The sequence below is a fragment of the Sipha flava genome, unplaced genomic scaffold, assembly GCF_003268045.1.
Source record: "Sipha flava isolate LNK unplaced genomic scaffold, YSA_version1 307_pilon_pilon, whole genome shotgun sequence".
NCBI lineage: Eukaryota > Metazoa > Arthropoda > Insecta > Hemiptera > Aphididae > Sipha > Sipha flava.
This window is the reverse complement of record NW_020272984.1, coordinates 1,271,206-1,287,412: the sequence shown is the minus strand read 5'-3', so window position 1 is coordinate 1,287,412 and position 16,207 is coordinate 1,271,206. Positions and strand designations below refer to the sequence as shown.

Sequence of the window (16,207 nt, the reverse complement as noted above, 5' to 3'; positions counted from 1 at the left end):
CTTAGACTATAATCCCCCTTGGGGTGAAGTCCCATCCCCTCAAACAATTTCCACTCAGAGGCACTCGAGTTTGTGAGTGGAGCCGGGAGGCGTAACGAGTGAAGTCCTAACATTTTTAAAATTAAAGTTCCGATTTTTCGAAAAAAAATTCAAACAATTTTCATTACGATAAAAGATCAAAACTAAGTTACAAAATATCGTTCTCTTTTATATTAATATTTTAATAATTATTGACAACAATTTTACATCATTATTTTATTATTTTAAATTTATTATATACATTTTTGTTTTGGTCGAAAAGAGAATCGGCTTATTTTAAATTTGGTCGATAAGTGAATCGGCTGAAAAGGTAAGAATACGTTTTTGGTCGAAAACGGTCATGCCCCGTGCGATACCTCGCTCGCCGTCACCGCCGATTCGTTGCATATTTTTGCAAACAAACCGATTGTCATTGCCCTCGTCGCAAATGCCATCGCCGCCGCCCTCACCACCGCTATTCGTCACCATTGTTGATGTGCCACAGCTGGTATCGACGACGTCGATATTATAATCAGTCCTCGACCCCGTGGCATGTACCGAAACGGTATTTGTTTATTATTATCACCATCTGTTATTATTTTTATTATTATAATTATCCCATAATATTATTAAACCGATCAGTCGAAAAGATCTCTTCGTCGAAGATTACTTTTTGTCATAACAATACGTATCCAATAACTTATATTATACATAGTATCATACACACATCTTCGAGCATACTGTATATCAGTCAGATGTAATTTAAGAGAATTAAATAACTGTTGTTTGAAATATTACTGAAATTCATACGCAGAAAAAATCCATTAGGTCTATCCAATACTGAAACCAGATATTAACAATGCATCAGGTTCTTTGACTTTTTTTTTTAGTCATGATTTAAATTATTGTTTTCGTATAGTTTTTTGGAACTCTCATACTTCCCAAAATGAATTTGTTATGCAAATGTTTTAATAAAAATTGTTTCATATTAATTTAACTCACTTTTTTTATCTTGTTTTTAGATAAAACGTTTGTTAGATGATAGGAGAAATAAATAAAGTTTTTTATAAGTCCTCCTTGGTTTTCAATACAATCAGTTTTTATATTATATGTAGTACGTAAATGTCTGGATATTTTCCATAATTAATACAATGCAATATAACTTGAAGTCTAATAATAATGCAAAGTAAGATTATCATAGGTACTAAAATTCAATTTTTTTCGTGAGCAAGTGTATAAAATAATAAATATCATAAGTAAAAATTAAACATTGTAAGGTTTGGAAATAGTAAGATTTGTTAGTTTTTCTATGTGTTTTCTATGTTTCTATTTATAGCCGACAAACTTAAAAATCTATAAAGTACAATAGCATATTTAAAAATCAATTATGCATACGTTGTCAATTTTAGATGAAAAATTAATATTTTACAAATTTGTTCAAAAGGTATTTATTTGTATGCAGGTTTAACGTTTTTTAGAAAAATATTGGCGTTTTTGACAGTTAATTATATACGAGGTTCTACATTAGACACGTGTGTAGTTATTTAATAAGGTTTATAGAATTATAATATGAATGAAAAATCAAAAATATTTTTGAGAAGTTATTTTAGCTTAAGACCAAATATAATTCAAATATTCAAAATCAAGAACATGACCAAAATATTTCAAATCAAAAAACCTGAAATTACTATTTAGAAGTAGTTATCTACAATTATATTAATTTTTTGTTTTCATTTATTATTTATACGTGGTATGCATGCCTTTTAAAATTCAATTTTTTTGTATATTTTATACTTTTCAGTGCATATTTCAGAATTCGTGTACAATATACGTATGTATTTTCTTTTTTTTTAAGCTCCTATAATGTCCAAGTCCAAGTCCGAATCCAATTATGTAACTATACTCGATATTTATTTGAGGGAAACCTAACCCAGTGGTGTACCTGTGGAGGAGGGAAACAGGGGCATTTGTGCCCCCCGAGAAGTTTTTTGATGCCATAATGCAAATTAATTGTTCAGCTTAAATAATGTAATTTATAAATATTTTTAATTTTCACTAATTATAATCGTGTTTGATATCAAAAGTTTTTGATATCACTTATCAATGTAATATAAAATATCAATATTTGATCGAATTGGGATTAGGAGTGATAGTCACATATAATCACTATTTCATAATGTGATTATCATTGATATCAAGTGATCAACGTGAGTTTTTAGTATTTAGTAATAATTTATGATAAAGTTTCAGATAATATTATAACCATAAAAAATTGTGCAATTAATTTATGTTCCACCCAAAAATGTTTCACAGGTACGTCATTTATCTAACCTAACTTAATTTAAAAAAAAAAATGTCAGTGATAAGCGGGTACTGGGTATCTTTTTTGGACCATAATCTACAAGTACGAAGCTGAAATTTAGTGTAGATTGTAATTACTTCATTATATCTCTATATATTTGTCATACAAACACTCGTATTTTATAAGTGCATTTTATGGCATATAATATTATTTATGTATTAAAAATATGTAAATATTATACTCAGCATAAAATGAAGGTCTTTTAAAATAAAATACATGATAGTCCTATTTAAGCTAGTCTAACACTGCAGTCACTACCATTTTACCAAAATATTGAATAATACATTTCAGCTGTACATATTTATAGTATATACTTATGCATATAATATGTTTATGATAGTATCATATAAGCAAACTATAGAAAAAAATATAGGACAATACAATATGATATAAAAAACCTTAAAATAGAATAAAATATAATAATAAATAATAAAATTCATGACATCGTTGACATCAATTTTACTTCACATTTTTTAATAAAAATTGTTTAAGGCATTAGTTTGTGGTGTCCTCCGTCCCAGCATAAAAATAAAAATAAAAATAAAAATAAATAAAGCTAGGGCACGGAAAAAAAACAAATTGTTGGGTAGTTCCATTCCCTGCGCTAACACCCCAAATGCCCCAATTCGAGTACTAGTGTCAAAAAAGTACGCTTTTCCAGGAATAATCATGAATACAAAAATAATCAAAATACAGTAAAACCTCGATAAAACGGAACTTCGGTAAGACGGAAACCCCGGTATTACGGAACATTTTTTTAGTCCCGTTTCAAATTACATATAACTAACTAACCCCGTCAAGACGGAATCCCCGTTAATACAGAAAAATGTCAGGGTCCCAAGCGATTCCGACTTATCGAGGTTTTACTGTACTAACAAAAATAACATCAGTAGTAACAAGAACAATAATTTAATAATGACAATAATGGTGACAGCATTAATAAAGATAATAACAATAATTCAAACGTATCCAATTTCTAATAAACTTAGATTTTCCATGGCAATCAATTCCACACAGAAACAGAAGATGTAGGTCACAAACGAAATCGAGTAATTCAGTAACTTTAATATAAATATTTGATTTGATAATAATCAGATTTACATTAACAATACAATTTTGATGTGACACGATTAATAATATTCCCATACATATGTGTATTTATAAAAGCATATTACATATGTCATATTTTAGCACTTTTAATCTATTTAAGATTTTGATTAGTCTTTCTTATTATAGACACAGATAATTTAAAAATATTAAAATATTCTCATTTTAAATATCTGTCAGATAGAAGATACTTAATACATAATTTAATGTACAAAATTGACTACCGTCACAACTATTATTATCAAGACTACCGATATCTGTCAATTTTATTCAAATATTAATATCAAGTTATATTTTAGACTATACGCTGATAAATATTGTTAAGATATTATTATTTTTAACATACTGACATTTAATAATAATTAAATCACTTTCTGTCATTTATTGCATCTTTTGTATTTTATTTAAATCGCGTTGTATTCATCTCGTGTAGTATACCTGTAATCACTACTACAATAATATGAGTATCAGTTGAATATAAGACTACTTGTTAAAATAGTTTTATTTTTTGACATCGTGTACAAAAATATAATGAAGTACGTGAATGAGAAGTTTTTCACACTAATAAAGTACGAATTACGAGATACACAATGGTATTTGAATTTTTTTAAAAAATGTATTTCTCTTTTAGTTTTACCAAAATATAAAAGTACAAAATATTATAATGTCAGTTTAGTGACTATATTTAGATATAACTGTATATACTATTATATACTATTATTTAATATCGTGGGTTTCTACGGTCAATGTTTTTCAAACCGTATATCTTACAGAAGACCAAGCATTCAAAAAACACTGCTCAAACAAATTTGAAGCAAATTTAGTATGTATTTTTTAATATTTTATAAAACACTTTTCTACGGCGTGAGTATTATAATATGATATAGGTGAGTGAGAAATTTACTTTGGACAATAGAATTGCGCAGTATAAAAAATTTTTCGTGTACAAAGGTTATCGTTAAAATATCAAAATCATTTTTGATTTCATTAAAATATATAATAAAATCGTAAATATAAAATTATAAAAAAAAAGTTTAAGCAAAAATTTGTGTAATTAAAAACTGAAATAAAAACCCGTTGAAAATTAAAATAAGGGTCAAAGACAAAATGGTGAGAGCGCACGGTTCTCGCTGCTCACATCCATTGGTTGTTTTATTGGCGACTAAGTAAATATATACAATTACCAGAATACGCTATGTTTATCCAGGATTTATTACAATACTATCAAACAGATAAGCTCACGCAAACTTTTACAATCCAAGGCAAATTCAGAGGAACTATAAAAAAAAAGTCGAACTTTTTCAATCCGCAACAGTATAGACGTGAAAGACGAAAAATACAGAGGTTTGTTTGACTAGTGTGTGAAGAGTAGATTGAAAGATATATTACATATATATATATATATATATATATTAATATTCGAATATTGTGGTGGTATTCGTCAAAAGATTTTCTGATAACCGAACTGATGGTAGAAATTGTGCACTGTCGCGTAAATAACGGGTGTAAAACCACTTTGGCAGAATGTTCTCTTCCTTCGACCTAATCTGGAAAAATGAACGGTCTTTATTATTATTTTAAATAACTCGCGACCAGCTTCGTGTTTTAAACAAGAATACTATAACTTTGGTATTTTACACATATGTGTGATAAATAACATTGAACAAAAAATATTTCAGCACAGGTATTTCAAAGTTCAGATTTCTACATGAATTAAAAACAGCCCTATTTTGAGTAGAAATCATAAGAGTTTTTAATTTTGTTACCTAATTTTTACATTTATAACTATGTTATTTAATGTGCTAGAAAAAGTACAGAGAATTTTAAATAATATAATTATTTAATATAACCAATTTTTCATGCACGCATCATTCATTTTTTTTCAATTACCATAATAAGACACGAATATTAAGTACCTATATATCAAAGTTTGTCTTATTGAAGAATGGTACAAAAAAAAAAAATAATAATAAATACTTGTTCATTTCTCGCCAACAGCTTATCAAAAGTAATCATTTCCGCTTTTGTCATGGTCGCGCCGATAAATTATCAAATGTTGAGTTGCTAGTTCGGCTGAACTTATTTGTCAGTAATTTACGAATATTTATCATTATTTTTTTTTTCAATTATTTCTAATTTCATACAAGTAGTCTAAATTAATTATATTTATATATAGGTAACAACTTTTGAATTTTATTGCAACTCATTCAAAATTATTTGAAAACCTATTTTTGGTTGAGATACGCTACAATACGAGTAGACGTTACGAATATGCTATATGACGTATGCATACATATGTGGAACGAGTCGTTTGCGCTGTATATAGAATACAAAGCATGTACACTCCGCTCGGGTTATGTCAGTAATAAGATTATAATAATAATAATAATAATAATAACAATATGTGTGCGAAGCGTATATTATAATTAATTATTGGTGTCACCCTGTTCCATCCAAACGCCCGTTTTGTTTATACATATTAGCGCCAAGAGTGCTACGAAGCGATGATACGTCAAAACACGCATGTATTTTAATGTATAGAAATTCAAACGTTTATTTCTCTCCGCCCTCGAATTTCGGTGGTACGATTAATTTAAAGTTATGATATATGTATTAACAGTATGATGAAAATTGTTATTTCAACATACGGACTAACTCATGCAAGAATAAAATATTACGTCAACTGTTAATGTCCACAGATCTTACAACTGTTATTTAAATCCGAAACGTAATGATAAAAAAAAATTAAGAACACGTTCGAGCTCTTATTTTTCCCCAACGCGGATATGTACTTATTTTGCTTGTAAAAAACGCTGTCCTAACACATTTTTTCCGTTAAAAATCTACAAAAATATTCTTTTAAAAATAAAGAGATATTTTTTGAAAATGTAAATTCACAAATAATCTTAACAAAAAAAAAAATCGAAATAACATTGTACTCAATTCACATGAACAGTTACAGTATACAGCACATTTACAGGAGTGATTAGGGTCGTGAAGTTAGCATTATAATGTTAACAGAAATTTTTAAAAACATCCCGAAAATGTTTAAATAGACTTGTTGGACATTGTTGGATACTTGGAATTTGTAAGACCCCCAATTTTTTATTAATTTTTATTTTTTATTATTTTTTTTTTTTTTTTTTTTTTTTATTAAGACTGGCTAAAAAATGTAAATTTTTATTTTAAATAAAAATAATGTATGGTCCACCAAATTTGAACAAACGTCCAAAAATGTTTAAATAGACTTTTTGGAAATTTTTGGAAGGTTATTGAAGAGTTTAATTAAAATTGTAATGCTAGATGAGAAGTTGGCAGTACAAAATTGTAATTAAAAATTGGGGGTCCAACAAATTCCAAAAAATATCCAACAATGTCCAATAAATCTATTTGAACATTGTTGGGAGATATTTAAAAAGTTCAGTCCTGATTAATTTGTTTAGTAAGCGTATTATAATTATAACTGTAACGTTAAATGTACTTGTTTACTTTATCAATCAGCATTCTCCACTTACGCTATGTTCCGTCAAACTAACCAAATTATAAAAACTATAGGTATGAAAAATTAACCAATGGCTAGCATACACCGATAATGGTCTACCCAATGCCCACAATTTTGCGTTCTTTATTCAATCGCATAAACCGTCGACCCTGCTTAAACGTGCACAAAGCGTACAAATCGCTGTGTACCAGTTATACTAGCATGCAGGCCAAATGCTATATTCCATTAGCCACAGGCGTGTAAACTAGGCCAAATGTGGCGCAAGTGAGTGTATATACGTATTTGCGTGCGTGTGTGTGTTTGTTGTTACATGGTCATACCGTGTTGTGCGGGGTCGAGACTGAAGGACGTTTCACCAGGACCGATCCACCGCCGCAGCTTCCAACCTGCTCACCCGCAAACGATTAATCGTTTTGTGTACAGCCCCCGCGATAGTAGTGGTTGGACCACCGTCGTGTACGGTTTTTAGTTGTTGTCGTGCTGCCGTTATAACTCGTGCGCGTCTTGATACCCCACTGCCGGTCTCAACTCGTGCCACAAGCGTATGTGGTTAGGCTTAGGACAACGTGGTCGGCGGTCGGCCGGCGGCAGGGAAGAGGGTTGCGCGTATAAGTATAGCCTTACTTACGACGGTGGCGATAACATTAACGACGTAATAATGTGATAACGGACACACGGACTGTAAGAAGAGAAAAAAAAAACGGAACTCGAGGGAACGCCATGCGGCGGTGGTAATCCGAGCGTCCGGCTGGAAATTACACCGTAATCGCACACAATATTATATATGTGTGTAATGTGTACACGTGTGGGGTGAATGCGCTGTACGCGTTTCACGTATACGTATTATGCGGGCGGATTTTGCGTACAAAAACGACTGGACCGTCGCCGTTGTGGGCCTCTAAACCTGACCGAGTCGGACCGCAACATACGCGCGTTTTAACGACTCTCTTAAGGAATAAATTGTTTCCAGAACGAGCATTGGAGATGGTAAACATTGCCAATTTACGTTTACGTTTTTCTTTCAAAAATAATTTCTTGGCGCTTATTATATTTAGCGCATAAAATTTTTTGAATACCGAACAAACGATTTCTTTGTTTTGTCCATAGGCGAGGTTTCTTTTTCGATTCGTGCAGAAAACACTTCTCGCAGTTTTAAACGTTAAAAAAAAGGTAATCATTCGTTACAGTACAATAATGTAAGTAGAACATAATATGCAATGTTTAAAATATCACCGAACTAAATATTTAATAAAATAATAAAAAATAAAATAAAAATGATTAAATGGTTAACACTCGTGAACTAATATCAAAATAAATAACCAAATAGTTTATTAATAGAAATTAATTAATTAAATCTTAGCCTGAAGTATCATTATATTTGTAAAGGACAAACGGTTTTAAATTAAAAGTTCATCGTCAGGTATATACAAAGTCAATAAAATCGCTATTTTATTTTTTCATACTCAGTGACGATTTCATTGACTTTTTATACACCTGACGATGAATTTTTAATTCAAACCCGGTTATACTTAATAATTATACTCCAGGCTAAGTTTTATTTATTTATTTCAATATGTAAACTACTTGTTTATTTATGTATATACAAACATTTAATTAATGTAATTTAATCATAACTATAATTCAACAATATAAATAGTATGAAAAAAAATAACATATTTTAGACAAAAAAAGATCAATTTTTATTATAACCAATGGGAACATAAAATTCTATATAACAAGAGTACCAATATCAATTTTAACACTGGTAAACGATGGTATTGAATACATCAAGTAATATTGAAGCTAAATAATTTATCATTAAATTGATAACGAATTAACTATAATACATCGAATTACTTTTTGATGACACCTATATACCAAGTGCAAACTGCCCCATTTAGTTTTGTGAGTGCTGGTTGTACTCGTTAGACAGTATCGTATATACAAATATATTCAGGTATCTTCAAAATATTGGTAATAAAAATTAAATAAAACTTTTGCAAGACAATGTTTTTGACAGAAAGAGTTTTATAAAATCTAACAAAGCATTAATTAAAAAGAATATATATGTTACTTCTACGTTGGTAAAGATAAGAAACATGTAAATATAATATATTTAAAAGTGAAACAAAGTTTAAATTCGAATTAAAGCATAATATAAACGTATTTCCACTTCTATAATTCATGGACTTTGACATAACTTAATCCGACAGGATTTTTCATCATAAGTCAAAAGAAATTCTCAAGAGAGAAAATCAGTGACATTGAGAAAAACCCGAATCGAGAAGTTTTAAATACCTGAATTTTTGACTTGTATTTAACATGAATTAAACAATACACAAATATCCAAAGTGCGTTCATTATATATATTCATATAATTTAATTTTAATACTTGGGTAAAATCTCACTATTATACTCTTGTAAAGATATACATTTCTTTATTATTTAAAAAAATAAATAAATTTTCTCGTTAACATAAAGAGACAGGTTCAGACAACAAATATCTCATAGAAATTATAGATACTCGATAACTTAAAACAAAAATTTTTTGCTTATAATTCATTTATTACGATATTAGATTATTTTATCAAAAATATTGTACAGTAATCCCTCGTTATCCACGGAGGTTAGGTTCCAGCAAAGTTCCGCGGATAACAAGACCATAAAGCTATGTAAAACGGAAAGTTAGGTTTTATTTACATAAAATTTTTAATTTTTATTATTTTGTACATATTTTGTATTTAATTTTAAAAATCACAAAAAGGTTAATATGTTTTACAATTATTTGATTATTTATTGAAAAGCCATTTAAAATGAAGTATGGTACTAAATTAAATAGTAATACAACGGCACACGTGTCACGCACTAATATCAACCAACAACTGAACAATTTTAAGATATAACAAATTAACCGTGCATATTAAGGTATGTATTTTATGTAACTTATCTGTTATAAGTATGGGTATAATAAAGATAAAATTTTATCATGTGTATTAATAAAATGTTATCGCCGACCCAACCGTGGATAATCGAAACCGCGAATTAAAAATCCACGGATAACGAGGGATTACTGTATTAGATACAATTCGTTAAATTTAATTTTTTTTTTTTTTTTTTGACATAATCTCATATGAAATATTAAAGTCCATAATCATTGGTTTATATTCCAAACTGCTTACATCAAAATTTATACAAAATTACTTTTATTTAAATAATAATATCAAATTACTTATTCTTATTTATTAAAAACCGAAGTATATACTTAAACATAGTGCAATATTTAACATATTCTTGGTAATAAAAAACAAATCCTTTTATCATTATAATAATAAAATTAATTAAATTTAGTATAATTTAAATGTTAAAAACATACGATGATTAAAAAATAATATATAATTTATTCATAAATTATTTTTTTAAAAAAGTTATGAGGTGATATTTTAAACTATTTATTGTTACGCTCTGAACTAAGAATAAAAACAAAATTTATGATTGTGTTATCGTTATGTTCACTAAAAAATGCATGTTTGTATGAATATAAATAGATCATTTATTTATACAACTATTTTAGTACAAGCTTTTAAGAAAGATGTATGAAATAATATTTATAACAAATTAATGTTTGGTAGTACGGGTATAACATTATACCTATGATATAACATATTATAATATAATATTACACCTATGTCTTAATATATCTTAAAAAATAAGATGAACCATTGAAGGGGAGGTTATAGCCCGTTAATCCCCCCACGACTACGCCTCTACCTTTAAGCATTTGATTATTGAAAAAATAGGTAGATTTTGAAGTGCATTATTTTTTAAGCCATCCTTCTCATAGCAAATTTGAATGTGCGCCACTGGGTGTATCTAATTTGACTATAAAGGTACCATGGTATTTTTATTTTGAAATATTTTTATTTTAAATTTTAATAATAAATGTGTAGGTGTTTTTCATTTATTGTTTTCCTATTATTTGACGAGGAAACAAAGAAATATCTTATACTGAAATAATTAAATTAGTTCACTATTCATCATAGATATGTGACTGTTGCAACTTATTTATAAATAAAAATTTCCATACAGTAAAAATATTAAAACGTACAAATAAAATATTTATAAAATAATTTTCAGTTTTAGCCATCTTAAAAAAATTGAAGAGTAATCTTATTAATAAATATTTTAATTTCACTATTTACCGAGTACCATGAAACCCACACAATTAAAGACGTTCGAAATAATTTTTTATGACAAAATAGTAGAATTAAATTAAAATTAAAATAGTAGAATTAAAAACCCAAAAACCACTTAAAAGCAATTATTGCTTATTTATATTTACATACTTCTTACTCGTTTGTCTATTTGCATCATATTTTGGAAGGAAACCAAACTACCAAACCTTCTCTATATATTTTTTTAATGTTTACCGCTTATTTATCACATAATTATTGTGTTCATTAACATTATGACTACATGATATAAACTAAAATTTTACGATAAATCTACCACAATTGCTTACGATTTTCTCGAAATATTTTCTTTTCCATTTTCATTTTTACATTATATTTTAAAAAACACTTTTATAAACAAAAGTTCTAAACTCTATTTTCATGACCATTTAATTTATTCTATTTTCAATAGATAACTTAAGTGATATTTATTTTTTTTTTTGTTAACATATTTTATTTGCAGGGAGATATTTTCACTGTTTCTAATTTCTTTTCTTGCAGAAATTATCAAATAAAAATAGATGCACGTAAAAGAAATTAACGATTTGGATTACTATAAATACTGTCTCTACGAATTGAAGTAAAATTTTGGTCATCAAACAATATTTTATGATGAAACTAAAATACGAAAGTTGAATTAATTGTACTAATAAAAGACATAAAATTAATAAACTTCCATTATACCAGTTACTCATAGCTTGTAGTTAATATATAAAAAGGTTGAAAACCATAAATGAACATGGAATATATTAACCTATACTTTTTACAAAATGATTAATTAATACATTTTATGAAAACGAAAATCATTAAGAGACAAATAACCTCTGCATGAAAAATGACGAAAAAATAGATTCGACATGATTTTTTGTATATTCGAAAACTCAATTTGAAAAATTACATGGTTTCATCCACATGGTTAGTAATTTTTATAAAAAAAAACTGCAAAATATATATCCTATATAAATGTGTATTCATTTAAAAAGCTTAAAAAAAAATGTTCGACTCAACGTTAAAAAATCCGATCAAGAAATGTATTATTTCCTAAATTGACGTAAACATACGTATAAATAATTATTTTTAAATTGACACCCATTTAAGGATTCCTCAATATGGTGGTCTCACATAAGTGACTTATCGGCTTATAATTGTATATATATATTATCACGGCGGATATGCTAAGATAATCGACGTAACCACTCCGGATCCAAATTAATTATTAATTACCAGTGAATGCTAACAAATCGACATATGCCTTACGTAATAATAATTTACTAATATGCAATACATATAGACAAATATACCATTCTGTGAATCTTACCAGCCACGTACTGCTTCTTGACAACATGTATATATTTTATTAAAACTCGATGAGCGTTACTGATTTAATATATAATAATATATAATACGAAAAACGATAAACATTTCTTTATGAAAAATATTAAATATATTTATTAAGTTTCTCATTATATAGAAAATATAGAATTTATTTTTGTTTTTAATACATTTTATAAACGAATTTTAGGAAATAAATATAATTTCTAAAACAATAAAAAATGATTATCAACATTTTAAATAATGATTACATAAATTTTTTTATTTTTTATTTTGATAAATTATATCTAGTACGCAAAATTAAAGTTTAAAAACGCTTTAATGAAAACATTCTCTCTTCAACCTTTCTACATACAATTTACTCATCATGACAAGGTACTTCGTATTCGACAAGTTTGATGGATGGATTGTGAGACGTGTTTATTCAACGAAAAATCAAAAAATTACAAACGATTTTCATCAAAATATCAGACGTTTTAATTTTGTACTGATCGTTGAATTATAATATTTGTAACGGTAGATATTTTTGTTTTGAAAACGTTTTCCCCTTCATTACACGTGGGTGACGGTTAGAAATTATTTTTTCGAACTCATTTTAACATGACAAAGCCAACTAATTCAAATTCCGATTAGTGTATATATATATGACAAACCCGTCACTGCTTTTTCGTTAAGAATCAAGTGAAGTTTGGATGCAATAACTATATTGACAGCGGTGAATAAAAGTGTCAGCATAATATGGTTTTTTGGTAGTTTAAAATCTTCTTAATTCTATGTGAGATAAATTCAATTTTTAAATTTTGAACATTTGAATTAGAAAATAAGACTATATCACTTATATTTTTAATAATTTATTAAGTGTTGTACTGATTTTACGTTTTGTGTTTTATTCGTGAACTGTTATGCGTATAAAATATAATAATAACAATTCACTCTCTACCGGAACAGAGCCTTTACATAATTTATTTTAATATAGCTATTATTATAACAATATTTTTAATGGATATGAGAAAACCGATAATGGATAATTCGTGTGAGGATTAAAAATAATTATATGCATGTCGATCAATATCAATAACTAGTTCAAATCTATTGGTTTCATATTATAATAAAAATGTATATCTAATAATTAACACGCCAAAAGTAGATGTTCATATTGGTCCAAAAACTTGTATCAAATATTAAGTGAATACGGCTTTAAATATAAATTTTCATTAAAAATTATTGATTTATTATCCTAATGTATCGAGTTGTAATTTCATTATACCCATAAATAACTCACATGTGCTTAATCGTATTATGGATTTAATATAATAGCTATAAAATTTACCGCTAATGAAATGGTAAATAACTAACGAGCACAAACAATGAAATTAGTGAAGTAATGATTTATAAAATAAAATCTTTTTGTTAAATATATTAATTTTTATTGGATCCAAAAAGCTTCAACAACAATGGTTATTATCTATAATATTATGTAACTACGTTCTACAAAATATTTGTATATTTTTCATGATTATTTCGTTTTATGTAAAATTAAAAACAATGCAAGTAAAAACTTTGTATGATTATCGTTCATAGAAATTTGACAAATCAACTTAACTGCGACAGTTTGATCACTTCAAACACAAATCAGCAAATATATTATTAATTTTAAATACGTATACCTACTAAAAAGTTTCAAAGTAAACAGCTAAAAAAGTAATTAACGAAATATGAATCAAGAATATTTTACTAAACGCTTTAATGTATTCAAACTGTTACCCACTTGGGATATTATCAAGCTAAAACAACTTATGCCAAATATAGTATATGAAAATTATTTATCTTATTATTATTTTATAAGTTGGAAAAATATGTTCGTATAAATCAATTAGTCAGATTCAAACATGCATAGTAAAATAATTAAAATAAAATATGTTTAGAATTTTAAAATACCTTAAAAACTGAAACCTTTAAAAAAAAAAAAAAGTTCTTACTTTACCGTAAAATAAAACAGTTAAATTCAAAAATTATAATAATACATTTTTGATTGTTTTATATAATTGTTTGTGAATTATGATCTAGCAATATGTCACTTTAAAGTTTAAATAAATAATTATACATATAGTATTAATATAATTAAAGTACATTTATGTAATCGGTTTTTACTTCAACCAGTAATTTTATAGTCAAAACAAACCAAGCAAATATAACATACTTCATTTACTAATAATATTTATTTAACCATAATAAATTCAAAATTAACCAAAACCGTTCGCACATATAGATTTAATTTTACAAAATTGGTTTAAAGATTTTTACTAAATAAGAATGTAATACTTCGAACATCCAGTTTATTGAATTTATCTATTTTTTCCTGTACATCTGATTTATAGCTTATCACAGTACCTAGCAATAATTTTGTAATCTCAAGAGTTCAAATATGATTTTCTATTAGAGTTTTCTGCATAATATTTCGATTAATTTGCAGAAAAACAGATGTTACCAACTATTAAAAAAATATATTTTACGTAACAAATATTTATACATTTATATTATCTATTTTTTCTTCTTTACAAATAAAACTAATTTATATAAATCTTCATCAATAGTTTAAAATTGAACTGTTTTATATTTCAATATTGTTGTATTTATAAACTCGATCATATTATCTATGATACTAAAATACTTCATGGAAAAAAATTTAAAAAAAAATATCTGAAAAAATTTCTAAAATGGTGAAAACCACTTTTAGATTTCCGTGTTTTATAAATATTTTATGTAATTATCACGCATATTTTACTATGGAAAATATTTAGGTAATGTAGGTATGCAACGTAATTGTGTATATGAGGCGTGAAAAACAAATTACGTTTGAAACATGATTTTTATTTTAAATAATATGGTTTTTAGTGTATTATCAAGGTATCAAGAATCAAAATAAAGATGTAATTAAATTATTTAAATATTTTTAAGTTTATATAAATTATTTAGCTAATTAACATATTTTTGTACCATAGTTTTACATATTTTTATATCAAAGTTTATATTAACAAATTTGGTTAAAAAATATAAATAATAAATATACTGCAACCTAAATATTTTTTTTGTTTATTTTAAAGATTTATAAACATAATTTCAAATGGTATATTTTCCCTTAGATATATTTAATTTAAGTTATATCTTATATATTTTTAAAATAATAAGATTATTTTGAGATAAATTTTACAAAATATGAAAACATAAAGGTGTTACCTTTTAATTTACACTTTACTTCCACTTCCATAACAAATTATGTCTGAATTATAAAGGTAAATCAGTAGTACAATATGAAGTACTTACTATGGAATAGTTTATGAAATATTTACTTTAATAATTAATGTTAATCTATTTTCATATTTATTATTAAATAAATAATATTATTACCTAACAATATTCAATATTTGTAATAATGAGTGCTCATATATGATATATTTATAACATCTTTTTTTAAATTTGTTATTTTTTCATATATTACCATACATAAGTGTTATCATAGAAGTTTCAAACTACAGAGATGTTTACTTTTTTGTGAACCCTGATGCATAATAAAGTATCAGTTACCTACTCGGTAGCTGTATGTAATATAATATGTTTATTTGAATTCATAAACACAAATTTAATAATTTACACAAA

The 16,207-nt window shown here is 26.5% G+C and overlaps 1 protein-coding gene across 1 annotated transcript in view; it reads left to right on the top strand.

Moving 5' to 3' along the window:
- Positions 1–7,441: 7,441 nt before the first annotated feature.
- Positions 7,442–16,207, top strand: part of LOC112686427 — a 34,311-nt gene continuing 25,545 nt past the window's right edge. Inside the window, exons 1-2 of the mRNA XM_025558687.1 lie at positions 7,442–7,976; positions 8,097–8,159. The gene's annotated coding sequence lies outside the window, so the exon portion shown is untranslated. The remainder of the gene's footprint in view (positions 7,977–8,096; positions 8,160–16,207) is intronic.